The following is a 15,215-nucleotide window of genomic DNA, read 5'->3' as shown; positions in this document are numbered from 1 at the left end:
CAACATCACTTGGGGCTTGGTCGAACCCGAACCATAGCTACACCTCTTGATCGGCGTAATGCCACATCATCACTTGGGGGCTTGGTCGAACCCGAACCATAGCTACACCTCTTGGTCAAATTTGGGGCCTGGCAGCCCGTGAAAAGCCTCGACTACAACGGTTTTATTTGCCTTTTGCCAAGTTTCTCTTTCTTTTGATAAGATTTGTGATGTTTTCAAACCGGTGTTTATCAACCCGGTTAGGCTGTCAACTACAAGTTGTCAGTACATGGTCAAGTTATAATCCGGAGACTATCAGCCCGGTCTGGTTTTGACTCATAGTCACCAGTATGGAATAAACCGGTGTTTATCACAACCCGGAACGGTTTTATTGTAAACCGGAATCATATAAAAGGAGTTACTTTTACTCCGGATTAGGGTTATTACCCTCATTACAAGGTTGGTCAGCCAACAATATGCCTAAAGGTCACACGTATGATATATTTCATATTTGATTATTCTTAAGTGCAGCCTTGGTTATAAACCCGGGTTATATGTTGGGCATTATGACCCGTCCGGCGGTAAACCGCCAGGACACTTTAATATGTTGTATGCAGAAACAGGTTGAATAAAGCATGATGATAAACTATCCGGTGTTTATTAAACCAGCCTGGCTTTAAGACGATAAGTCGCCAGTATATGATGAGAAATTATCCGGTGTTTGTTAACCCGGCATGGCTTTGGACTATAAGTCGCCAGTGTATATTTGGATTGCGCCATTGGAATCATGCGCTTATAAATCATTGGGTTATATTATTCAAATAGCCAAACTTGGCTGAATTTTCATTATGATATTTAATGAATAAGGTTTTCATACCGGATTATATTATCTTGAATAGCCAACATGGCTGGATTTTTATGGTTATTAATAACCGGTATTATTGAGGTTTTCAAAGTTGCTTTAGCGCAATGGCTATTATTTTATCAAAGGATATGATTTATTCTACAATGGAAGGAATAGTCCCGAGTCGCTGCAGGCTTACAACCCGGCACTTGGGGGCTACATTATTCAAATTGAGATTACATGCAAGTCTCATGTCGCTGCAAGCATGCAGCATGACACTTGGGGGCTAATGCAAAGTCATTTTTACTAGTCTTATTGAAGACCCGACTCATCACATTGTAAGGAGCCGGCCCTTGGGGGCTACACATCACTGCTCAAGTCTACATGATTATATTTACAAAGTCCCTGCTCATTATTGCATAATGACCCGGCCCTTGGGGGCTACACTGATTGAAGTTTTTATAAGCAATTACAAGTCCCAGGTTGCTGCAAGCATGACAACCCGACACTTGGGGGCTACATATATGGAGTATTAAGTTTATATGATTGAGATGAACAAACCGGATTTCTAAAAGGTTGAAACACTTGTTGGAGCAAGTCTTAAGTTATCACTATGTTCTCCTCTTAAGACTTGGGGGCTACAGGTATTATGCATATAAAGGAGGAACGTCTTCAATTTATCAGTTTTGAGCAAATCAGGAAGATCAATTACATGACCCAGTGTCGACAACAATTATGACCCGGTACCATCAATATTTATAAAACCGGCAATTTTGGTAATATTAAACCGGCAAGTTTTACATCTTCAAACCGGCTGAATATCAGATAAGTATTTGAAGACCCATATTTCTTAAAATCGGCGCTTTGGAAGCCGACTCAAGTGGATTATTCTCCACAATATTTCTCTGTGAGAAACCAATGTCAGCAAATTGAGTATGAAGCTGAGTATGAAGCTGGCTTGTTAACCCGGATTTTCTAGATGAAGGAAATGACAATTGGACTTAAGGATAATCAGGTCCCGGTTCAGGAAAATATTTAACCCGGAGCACAACCTATCAAGTTTGTTCTTGAGTTATTTTGCAGGATCAGTTTAACATGGATAAATCCAAATTAAATTGGGGGCTAATGTCGGGGATATACCCCACGGCGTAAACCGGCCGAAGTATAACCCGGCCGGACTTAGCGGTTTGCTTGAGACCCGGCTGAGACTTGACGGTTCACTGGCGACCCGTTTGGAACTGGCGGTTTACGATTCATTGGTAATCCGGCAGGCTGGTCAGAGGAGCGACAAGACCCGGTGGCCCAACGGGCGGTTCATGAAGGCCGGTTCATACTATGGTGGTCCGGTTTACAAGGAAAGGCATAAGGAATATTTACCTTACAAGGAGTTAAGACCTGGACTTGTATCTGGTTTGTATTAGAGATAGACTAGTCCTAATCCTAATAGGACTCCACATGTAACCCGCCCCTTCAACATATATAAGGAGGGGCAGGGCTCCTCAAAGGGGGACAGGCAACAATCAATAATCTCTAGGGCTAGACACAATTAGAGGAGAGCCGGTTTACGGCGACTCCCTCATGAGCGTAATGAGATCTAGCCTCAAACAGCATGTAGGGTTATTACCGGATGATGTTTCCCGGGGCCCGAAGCTGTCTAAATCCTTGTCTTGTGTTGCGTCTCTCGATTCCGCTCAACCCCTCTCAAGCTACTACATAGATGCGCTGGCCTCACGACTAAGTCCTCACCCTAGGACATCTGCCATGACAATTCCACGAGAGAGAGAGAGGGAGAGAGAGAGAGAAACAGAGAGAGAGAGAGAGAGAGGAAGCCATCTAGCTACTAACTACGGACCCGTAGGTCTACAATGAACTACTCACGCACCATCGGAGAGGCACCAATGAGGATGATGAACCCCTCCGTGATGGTGTCTAGATTGGATCTGTTGGTTCTGGAACTTGCGGCGGCTGGATTTGATTTTCCTCGAATCCCCTGGGGTTTCTAGAATATTGGGGTATTTATAGAGCAAAGAGGCGGTGCGGGAGGCCACCGAGGTGGGCACAACCCACCTGGGCGTGCCTGGGGGCCCAGGCGCGCCCTGTTGGGTCGTTCCCCCCTCGAGGCACCCCCAGGTGCTTCTCTGGCCCATTCGGTGTCTTCTGGTCCATAAAAATTCCTCAAAAATTTTTGCTGCATTTGGACTCCGTTTGGTATTGATTTCCTGCGATGTAAAAAACAAGCAAAAAACAGCGACTTGCACTGGGCACTATGTTAATAGGTTAGTACCAAAAAATGATATAAAATGACTATAAAATGATGGTAAAACATCCAAGAATGATAATATAACAGCATGGAACAATAAAAAATTATAGATACGTTGGAGACGTATCAACATCCCCAAGCTTAATTCCTGCTCGTCCTCGAGTAGGTAAATGATAAAGATAGAATTTTTGATGTGGAATGCTGCCTAACATGTTCATCACATATTCTTTTCTTTGTAGCATGGACATTTGGACTTTTATATGGTTCAAAGCAATAGTCTAGTTTTGACATGATGACTTTAATACTCAAGCATATCAACAAGCAACCATATCTTTCAAAATCTCAACGCTAAAGCAAGTTATCCCTAGCCCATTATGATCAATCATTGATCCACTCATGAAACACACTCGCATATTAGCTACACCCAATGCTCAAGTACAATCATAGTGCCCCTTAGTTGGTTCTTTATAAGAGAAGATGGAGACTCAAATAAGAATAAAAATTGCATAAAGTAAACGAAAGGCCCTTCGCGGAGGGAAGTAGGGATTTGTAGAGGTGTCAGAGCTCAAAGCGAAAAAGATAGAGATAAAACATTTTGGGTGGCATGCTTTTCCTGTCAACCAAAACGATCGAGTATTTCCCAATACTTTCCATGCTAGATATAACAAAGGCAGTTCCCAAACAGAAAATAAAGTGCATTCCTTTTTCAACCATACTTTCACTTTCCTCGGCTAGCCGTATCCACGGGTGCCTTCCATACCAACACATTCCAAGGAATTTATTATTTGACAACATAAAGTAAATTCATTTTTCATTTCGGGACTGGGCATCTCTAATACCTTTGTCGTACTCCCGTGCAATGACAAGTGAATAAACACTCATCTTGAGAATAGCATATCAAGCATGGAAATATATCATCCACCCCCTATCGTTTCATGAGCGATACGAGCACACAAAAGAGAAGTTTATTTTGAAAATTAGAGATGGCACATACAAATTTGCTTAGAACGGCAAAACAATACCGCATATAGGTAGGTATAGTGGACTCATATGGCAAACTGGTTTAAAGGATTTTGGATGCACAAGTAGTGATCATACTTGGTGCAAAATGAAGGCTAGCAAAAGATTGAGAAGCATCCAACCAAGAAACAGAAAATCTCATAAGCAAGAAGTAAGCATAACTAACACCGAATAATGCACCAAAGTAGGATGTAATTTCATTTCATAACTATTGACTTTCGTGCTTCCATAGGGAATCACAAACCTTAACACCAATATTCTTACTAAAGAACAATTACTCATCAACATGACTAACATATTATATCAACATATCTCAAAACTATTACAAGGAATCAAGTTTGTTTTGTCCAATGATCTTCATGAAAGTTTTTATTATATCCTCCTTGGATTTGTATCACTTTGGAACTAGTTTCATATGTTGCTTTTAATAAGCTCAAACAAATACAAGTGAAGATCATGAGCATAATATTTCTTTCTCTCAAAATAATTTAAGTGAAGCAAGAGAGAATTTCTTAAAAATTTACTAACTCTCAAACAAATCTAAGTGAAGCATGAGAGCATTTCTTCACAAAATACTAAAGCACACCATGCTAAAAAAGATATAAGTGAAGCACTAGAGCAATTCCATAGCTCATAAAGATTTAAGTGAAGCATAGAGAGCAATTCTAACAGGTCATAGCATAATTTTGGCTCTCTCAAATAGGTGTGTCCAGCAAGGATTCATGACTTAAAATAAAAATCAAAACAAGCAAAGACTCATATCATACAAGACGCTCCAAACAAACACATAGTATGTGACGAATAAAAATATAGCTTCGAATTAAATATCGATGGTCGTTAGAAGAAAGAGGGGATGCCACTCGGGCATCCCCAAGCTTAGTTGCTTGCTTCTATTTGGATAATAGCTTGGGATGCGATGGGCATCCCCAAGATTAGGCTCTTCTTACTCCTTATTTCTTCATCCATCCTAATATCACCCAAAACTTGAAAACTTCAATCACACAAAACTCAACAAAACCTTCGTTAGATCCGTTAGTATAAGAAAGTCAATCACTACTATAAGTACTGTTCCAACCCCATTAATATTTTATTTTTGCATTATATCTACTGTATTCTAACTTTTCTATGGCAAAAACTCTTCAATGGAAACCATAGAATCATCAAAAGAAGCACACAACGCAAAGAAAACATAATCTGTCAAAAACAGAACAGTCTGTAGCAATCTGGATATTTTGGATACTTCTGTAACTCCAAAAATTCTGAAACATTAGGAAAACCTGAGCAATTTGTATATTAATCTTCTGCAAAAACAATCAGTATTTTACCACGTTTCTGTTAAAAACTAAAATTATTTTCGTGAGTGCAAAAGTTTCTGTTTTCCAGCAAGATCATACTAACTATCACCCAACATGATCCTAAAGGCTTTGCTTGGCACAAACACTAACTAAAACACAAAAAACACAATCATAACAGTAGCATAATTTTGCAAACACTCAATAAAATAAAGAAAAAGAAAAAAATAAATTTAATTCATTGGGTTGCCTCCCAACAAGCGCTATCGTTTTACGCCCTTAGCTAGGCATAATGCAAAGGATCTAAGTATTGTCATCTTTGTTTCTAGATCCATATGATGCCCTCATGATTGATTCATAAGGTGCCCTAATTCTTGTTCTAGGGAAGTGTTCCATACCCTTCCTTAGTGGAAATTGAAATTTAATATTGCCTTCTTTCATATCAATCACAGCACCAAAAGTACGTAAAAACGGTCTACCAAGAATAATTGGACAAGACGGATTGCAATCAATATCAAGAACAATAAAATCAATAGGCACAGAATTCCTATTTGCAAGAATAAGAACATCATTAATTCTTCCCATAGGCTTTTTAATAGTGGAATCCGCCAAGTGCAAATTTAAAGAACATTCTTCAATATCAGTAAGACCAAGCACATCACACAAATATTTCGAAATTGTAGAAACGCTAGCACCCAAGTCACATAAAGTAAAACACTCATAATTTTTAATCTTGACATTGATAATAGGTTCCCATCCATCATGTAAATTTCTAGGAGTTGAAACTTCTAATTCCAACTTTTCTTCTAAAGCTTTCATCATAACATCAACAATTTGTTTAGTAAAAGCTTTATTTTGTTCATAAGCATGGGGTGAACTTATCATGGATTGCAACAAAGAAATACAATCAATCAAAGAGCAATTATCATAACTAAATTCTTTGTAATCCAAAAGAGTGGGCACATCACTAGTTAAAGTTCTTACCTCTTCAAATCCACTTTTATCAGTTTTTTCAACAAGATTTTCACCCTCCGAATTATCGGGACGCCCTCTAGCTAAAGTTGAATCTTCTTCAGTCCCTTTATTGTCAATCTTAATTTTAATAACAAAGAATCAATAGAAGAGACACCAATCATTTTCGATCTTCATCACTTTTATGAAAGCAATCACTAGAACACGCTTTTTCTAAGAATTCTCTTCTGGCTCTAAACATAGCGGTTCTTTTCTTAATTTCATCCATAGAAACATAAAGAGCCTTAATTGATTCCTCAACCTTAGGCACAAAAATTTTCATCTTGAGATTTTCTCCATCATGCGAAATTCTATCAACACTTCTAGACAAATCATCAATCTTATTCGGCATTTCTTCTACTGTAGCATTGAAAACCTTTTGAGTATTGACAAATTATTTAATATTATTCTCAAGATCAGAGGTGTTCCTATTATCATTATAAGAAGGATTACCATAGGAATTAACATAATTATTAGAGCAATTACTAGGAAAAGGCCTAGCATTAAAATTACCTCGATAAGCATTGTTATTGAAATTGTTTCGCGAGATAAATCTCACATCTATGACATCACTATTTTGCTCAATCAAAGTAGACAAAGGCACATCATTAAAAGCAATAGGAGCAATTTTATTAGCAACCAATTTCATAAGAGCATCAACTTTTTCACTCAAAGAAGAAATTTCTTCAACCGAATTAATTTTTTACTAGTAGGAGCTCTTTCGGTATGCCATTGTGAATAATTTGCCATAATATTATCAAGAAATTTGGTGGCTTCACCCAAAGTAATGTCCATAAAAGTACCACCCGTGGCGGAATCTAAAAGATTACGAGAAACAAAATTCAACCCCGCATAAAAAATTTGTATGATCATCCAAAGATTTAACACATGAGTTGGGCAATTCCTTAGCATCAATTTCATCCTTTCCCAAGATTGTGCAACATGTTCATGTTCAAGTTGCTTGAAATTCATGATCTGGGTTCTAAGGGAAATAATTTTCACGGGGAAAATACTTAGTAATAAAAGCATCTTTGCACTTATCCCAAGAATCGATACTATTGCGAGGCAAAGAAGAAAACCAAATTTTTGCACGATCTCGCAAAGAAAACGGAAATAATTTCAACTTCACAACATCATTGTCCACATCTTTTTTCTTTGGGATATCGCATAATTCCATGAATGTGTTAAGATGGGATGCGACATCCTCATTAGGAGTACCGGAAAATTGATCTTTCATAACAAGATTCAGCACAGCGGTATTAATATCACAAGACTCCGCACTAGTGGCGGGAGGAGCAATCGGAGTGCTAACAAAATCATTGTGTTGGTATTGGAGAAATCACACAACTTGGTGTTTTCTTGAGTCATTGTGACTACGCGACAAGATTGCACTCAAAAACAGATCTGACAAGAAAACGGCGAACGAAAAAGAGGGCGAATAAAACGGCAAATTTTTGTGAAGTGGGGGAGAGGAAAACGAGAGGCAAATGGCAAATGATGTAAATTGCAAGGAGATGAGATTTGTGATTAGGAACCTGGTAGATGTTGATGATGTCTCCCCGACAACAGCGCCAGAAATTCCTTTTGATGCGGCTTGAATTACGTCGGTATTTCCCCAAAGAGGAAGGATGACGCAGCACAGCTACGGTAGGTATTTCCCTCGGTGATGAGACCAAGGTTATCAAACCAGTAGCAGAACCACGCGACACTACGTGAACGACACCTGCACACAAATAACAAATACTCGCAACCCGAAGTATTAAAGGGGTTGTCAATCCCTTTCGGGTAACGGCGCCAGAAATTGGCAAGTGGACGGGATAAAATTGTAGTAGATTGGATAAATAGAACTCGTGGGAACGCGAGATAAAATAAATAAGTAAAAAATCGCAGCAAGGTATTTTTGTATTTTTGGTTAAATAGATCTGAAAATAAAAGCAAATAAAAGCATATCGTGAAGGTCAATATAATAAAGAAGAGACCCGGGGGCCGTAGATTTCACTAGTGGCTTCTCTCGAGAAAAATAGCATACGGTGGGTAACAAATTAATGATGGGCAATTGATAGAACTTCAAATAATCATGACGATATCCAGGCAATGATCATTATATAGGCATCACGTCCAAGATTAGTAGACCGACTCCTGCCAGTTTCTACTACTATTACTCCACACATCGACCGCTATCCAGCATGCATCTAGTGTATTAAGTTCATGGAGAAATAGAGTAATGCAATAAGAATGATGACATGATGTAGACAAGATCTATTTATGTAGAAATAGACCCCATCTTGTTATCCTTAATAGCAACGATACATACGTGTCGGTTCCCCTTCTGTCACTGGGGTCAAGCACCATCAGATTGAACCCATCACAAAGCACCTCTTCCCATGGCAACAAAAATCGATCTATTGGCCTAACTAAACCAATGATTCGAGGAAGAAATACGGGGCTATAAGTAATCATGCATATAAGAGATCAAAGAAGACTCAAATAACTTTCATGGATAAAAAGATAGATCTGATCATAAACTCAAAGTTCATCGGATCCCAACAAACACATCGCAAAAAGAGTTACATCAAATAGATCTCCAAGAGACCATTGTATTGAGAATCAAAAGAGAGAGAGGAATCCATCTAGCTACTAACTACAGACCCATAGGTCTACAATGAACCACTCACACATCATCGGAGAGGCACCAATGAGGATGATGAACCCCTCCGTCATGGTGTCTAGATTGGATCTGGTGGTTCTGGAATTTGCGGCGGCTGGAATTGATTTTCGTTGACTGCACTAGGGTTTCTTGAATATTGGGGTATTTATAGAGCAAAGAGGCGGTGCAGGAGGCCACCGAGGTGGGCACAACCCACCTGGGCGCACCTGGGGGCCCAGGCACACCCTGGTAGGTTGTGCCCCCCTCGGGGCACCCCCAAGTGCTTCTCCGGCCCATTGGGTGTCTTCTGGTCCATTAATATTCCACAAAAAGTTTCACTGCATTTGGACTCCGTTTGGTATTGATTTCCTGCGATGTAAAAAACAAGCACAAAACAGCAACTGGCACAGGGCACAGGGCACTATGTCAATAGGTTATTACCAAAAAATGATATAAAATGACTATAATATGATGGTAAAACATCCAAGAATGATAATATAACAGCATGGAACAATCAAAAATTATAGATACGTTGGAGACGTATCACCGTCCATTGCCTACGATATTTTCACATATTGATCTCTGCCAAGTTATTTTCGTTGTTGCTGCTATTACAATCTTCAAAACTGCTACTGTTACTTTTTCCATAGCTACCATTACTTCCATACTACTTTGCTACTAAATACTTTGCTGCAGATATTAAGTCTTTCTGGTGTGGTTTGACAACTCAGCTGCTAATACTTGAGAATATCTTTGGCTCCCCTTGTGTCAAATCAATAAATTTGGGTTGAATACTCTACCCTCGAAAACTGTTGCAATCCCTATACTTGTGGGTTATCAACCACCATAGGTAATATGCATCAGGCATATGCCATATCACGTGGTGGGCATACTAGCAGGCCATAAACAACACAACAAAGGAAGGAGGGTCGAGTAACGATGGGTAGAAGCAAAGCTCGGAGGTGATGGATGCCAGACGGGGGATGGAGGGGGAGGTCATGGACGGACGACGAGCAATGGGTTGTTGGGGAACGCAGTATTTCAAAAAATTTACCTACGATCACGCAAGATCTATCTAGCAGATGCATAGCAACGAGCGGGGAGAGTGTGTCCACGTACCCTCGTAGACTAAAAGCGGAAGCATTTAATAACGCGGTTGATGTAGTCGAACGTCTTCGCGATCCAACCGATCCAAGCACCGAACGTACGGCACCTCCATGTTCAGCACACGTTCAGCTCGATGATGTCCCTCGAACCCTTGATCCAGTTGAGGATGAGGGAGAGTTTCGTCAGCACGACGGCGTGGTGACGGTGATGATGAAGTTACCGGCACATGGCTTTGCCTAAGCACTACGACGATATGATCGAGGTGTGTAACTGTGGAGGGGGGCACCGCACATGGCTAAGAGAAGGCTTGGTGTACCTATGGAGGCCCCCCTCCCACGTATATAAAGGGGGAGGAGAGGAGGCCAGCCCTAGAGGGGACGCGCCCAAGGGGGAGTCCTACTTGGACTCCTAGACCAAGTAGGATTCGCCCCCCCCCCCTTTTCCTTTCTTCCACCGGAGGGAAAGGGAGGGGAGAGAGAGGGAGAAGGAAAGAGGGGGGCGGCCCCCTCCCCTAGTCCAATTCGGTTTGGGCAAGGGGGGCGCAGCCCTCTCACGTGGCCCTTTCTCCTCTACTCCAATAAGGCCCAATAGGCCCAATACTTCTCCGGGGGGGTTCCGGTAACCTCCCGGTACTCCGGAAAAATACCCGAACCACTCGGAACCATTCTGATGTCCAAAAATAACCTTCCAATATATGAATTTTTACCTCTCGACCATTTCGAGACTCCTCATCATGTCTGTCATCTCATCCGGGACTCTTAACAAACTTCGATCATCAAATCACATAACTCATAATACAAATCATCATCGAACGTTAAGCGTGCGGACCCTACGGGTTTGAGAACTATGTAGACATGACCGAGACACATCTCCGGTCAATAAGCAATAGCGGAACCTGGATGCTCATATTGGCTCCTACATATTGTACAAAGATCTTTATCGGTCAAACCGCATAACAACATACGTTGTTCCCATTGTCATCGGTATGTTACTTGCCCAAGATTCGATCGTCGGTATCATCACACCTAGTTCAATCTCGTTACCGGCAAGTCTCTTTACTCGTTCCGTAATGTATCATCCCATGACTAACACATTAGTCACATTGCTTGCAAGGCTTATAGTGATGTGCATTACCGAGAGGGCCCAAAGATACCTCTCCAAAACACGGAGTGACAAATCCTAATCTCGATCTATACCAACTCAACAAACACCATCGGAGACACCTGTAGAGCATCTTTATAATCACCCAGTTATGTTGTGACGTTTGATAGCACACAAGGTGTTCCTCCGGTATTCGGGAGTTGCATAATCTCATAGTCAAAGGAACATGTATAAGTCATGATGAAAGCAATAGCAGTAAAACTAAACGATCATTAATGCTAAGCTAACGGATGGGTCTTGTCCATCACATCATTCTCTAATGATGTGATCCCGTTCATCAAATGACAACACATGTCTGTGGTCAGGAAACTTAACCACCTTTGCTTAACGAGCTAGTCTAGTAGAGGCATACTAGCGACACTCTGTTTGTCTATGTATTCACACATGTACTAAGTTTCCGGTTAATACAATTCTAGCATGAATAATAAACATTTTTCAAGATATAAGGAAATATAAGTAACAACTTTATTATTGCCTCTAGGGCATATTTCCTTCAGTCTCCCACTTGCACTAGAGTCAATAATCTAGATTACATAGTAATGATTCTAACACCCATGGAGTCTTGATGCTGATCATGTTTTGCTCGTGAGAGAGGCTTAGTCAACGGGTCTGCAACATTCAGATCTGTATGTATCTTGCAAATCTCTATGTCTCCCTCCTTGACTTGATCGCGGATGGATTTGAAGCGTCTCTAGATGTGCTTAGTTCTCTTGTGAAATCTGGATTCCTTTGCCATGGCAATGTCACCAGTATTGTCACAAAAGATTTTCATTGGACCCGATGCACTAGGTATTACACCTAGATCGGATATGAACTCCTTCATTTGCTGCTTCCGAAGCATCTATGTACTCCGCTTCACACATAGATCCCGCCGCGACACTCTGCTTGGAACTGCACCAACTAACAGCTCCACCATTCAATATAGATACATATCCGGTTTGTGACTTGGAGTCATCCGGATCAGTGTCAAAGCTTGCATCGACGTAACCATTTACGATGAGCTCTTTGTCACCTCCATAAACGAGAAACATATCCTTAGTCCTTTTCAGGTATTTCGGGATGTTCTTGACCGATGTCCAGTGATCCACTCCTGGATTACTTTGTGTGACGCCCCCGATTTGACCGTACACTAATCATGCACGCAAATGTGTACGACCAAGATCAGGGACTCACGGGAAGATATCACAACACAACTCTACAACATAAATAAGTCATACAGGCATCATAATACAAGCCAGGGGCCTCGAGGGCTCGAATACAAGTGCTCGATCATAGACGAGTCAGCGGAAGCAACAATATCTGAGTACAGACATAAGTTAAACAAGTTTTGCCTTAAGAAGGCTAGCACAAAAGTAGCAACGATCGAAAAGGCAAGGCCTCCTGCCTGGGACCTCCTAACTACTCCTGGTCGTCGTCAGCGGCCTGCACGTAGTAGTAGGCACCTCCAGTGCCGTGGGAGTCGTCGTCGACGGTGGCGTCTGGCTCCTGAACTCCAGCATCTGGTTGCGACAATCCGGTATAGAAAGGGGAAAAGAGGGAGAAAAGCAACCGTGAGTACTCATCCAAAGTACTCGCAAGCAAGGAGCTACACTACATATGCATGAGTATATGTGTAAAGGGGCATATCAGTGGACTGAACTGCAGATTGCCAGAATAAGAGGGGGATAGCTAGTCCTGTCGAAGACTACGCTTCTGGACATCTCCATCTTGCAGCATGTAGAAGAGAATAGATTGAATTCCTCCAAGTAGCATCGTATAGCATAATCCTACCCGGCGATCCCCTCCTCGACGCCCTGTTAGAGAGCGACCACCGGGTTGTATCTGTCACTTGGAAGGGTGTATTTTATTCAGTATCCAGTTCTAGTTGTCATAAGGTCAAGGCACAACTCCGGGTCGTCCTTTTACCGAGGGACACGGCTATTCGAATAGATAAACTTCCCTGCAGGGGTGCACCACATAACCCAACACGCTCGATCCCAATTGGCCGGACACACTTTTCTGGGTCATGCCCGGCCTCGTAAGATCAACACGTCGCAGCCCCACCTAAGCACAACAGAGAGGTCAGCACGCCGGTCTAACCCTATGCGCGCAGGGGTCTGGGCCCATCGCCCTATGCACACCTGCATGTTGCGTACGCGGCCGGAAGCAGACCTAGCCTAGTGGCGTTCCAGTCCAATCCGGCGCGCGCCACTCAGTCGCTGACGTCAAGAAGGCTTCGGCTGATACCACGACGCCGGGATACCCATAACTACTCCCGCGTAGATGGTTAGTGCGTATAGACCAAATGGCCAGACTCAGATCAAATACCAAGATCTCGTTAAGCGTGTTAAGTATCCGCGAACGCCGACCAGGGCCAGGCCCACCTCTCACCTAGGCGGTCTCAACCTGCCCTGTCGCTCCGCCACAAAGATCCACTTGCGGGTACTCCTACGAGCCGACCCGACTTTAGTCATCACATGTGTCATGTATGTAGTATATAAGTATATACCCGTGATCACCGCCCAGGTGATCACGGCCCGATAGTATAGCACAGCAGACGGACAAGAATGTAGGGCCACTGATGGAAATCTAGCATCCTATACTAAGCATGTAGGATTGCAGGTAAAGGTAACAACAGTAGTAGCAAGGATAGGCTATGCATCAGGATAGGATATCGAAAAGCAGTAACATGCTACACTACTCTAATGCAAGCAGTATAGAGAAGAATAGGCGATATCTGGTGATCAAGGGGGGGCTTGCCTGGTTGCTCTGGCAAGTAGGAGGGGTCGTCGACTCCGTAGTCGAACTGGGCAGCAGCAGTGTCGGTCTCGTAGTCTACCGGAGAGAAGAGGGGGAAGAAACAGTAAATACAATGCAAACATAAGCATGACGATGCGTGACATGACAGTGAGCGGTGCTAGGGGTGTCCTAACGCGACAGTAGGTGGTACCGGTGAAGGGGGGGAACACCCGGGAGGTATTCCCGATGTTTCACGTTTTCGGACAGACGGACCGGAGGGGGAAAGTTTGCTAGTTCGATAGGTTAGGGAGGTGTGGTGGATGAACGGACTGCGTATTCGGATTCGTCTCGTCGTTCTGAGCAACTTTCATATAGAAAACATTTTCATCCGAGTTACGGCTTAAAAGATATGAATTTTCGAAGTTTATTTGAATTTCTGGAATTATTTATATTAAGAAAAATGAATTATGACGTCAGCATGACGTGCTGATGACGTCAGCAGTCAACAGACTCGCTGACCAGGTCAAACTGACCAGTGGGTCCTACATGTCATAGAGAGAGGGCTAACAGTGGGTTATTTTAATTAAACGTGGTTAATTAGCAGCTGGGTCCCACATGTCAGTGACTAATTAGTTAAACTAATTACTTTTAATTATAAAATCATTTTAATTATTTATTTTAAGGGGCAGGGCCCGCACGTCAGTGGCTGGGGCCGCCCAGTCAGCCCAGTTGACCAGGTCAACTGGTCAACAGGTGACCAGGGGGCCCACTGGCAGTGACCCAGGGGGTGGCCCCCAGGTGTGCCACGTCGGTGGCCGGCGCCGGAGCAACGCCGGCGACCGAAAACACGGCGGAGGCGCTCGGGACCTCGCCGGAATCCACGTACAGGGCACCGTTCAGGGAGTTTTCGGTCGCGTTCGAAAGCTACGGCTGCGCCGCGTCCAACGGTGGTGGTTGTGGCGGCAGGGGTGACCGGAATCGAGCGCGGCGAGCTCGTCGGCGGACGACCGGAGTCGGACGCCAGAGGAAAGGGCGACGCAGCATGCTAGCGAGCGAACGGAGAGGCTAGGTGGGTCGTGCGTTAGGAGGCGAAGGCAACGGGCGCTGGCCCGTGGCCATTTGGTCACCGGAGGCACGCCGGCGACGAGCGCAGGCGGCAGCGCGTTCGGGCGCTCG

The sequence above is a fragment of the Triticum aestivum genome, chromosome 2D, assembly GCF_018294505.1.
Source record: "Triticum aestivum cultivar Chinese Spring chromosome 2D, IWGSC CS RefSeq v2.1, whole genome shotgun sequence".
NCBI lineage: Eukaryota > Viridiplantae > Streptophyta > Magnoliopsida > Poales > Poaceae > Triticum > Triticum aestivum.
The sequence above is the reverse complement of the archived record's forward strand: the minus strand, read 5'-3'. Positions refer to the sequence as shown.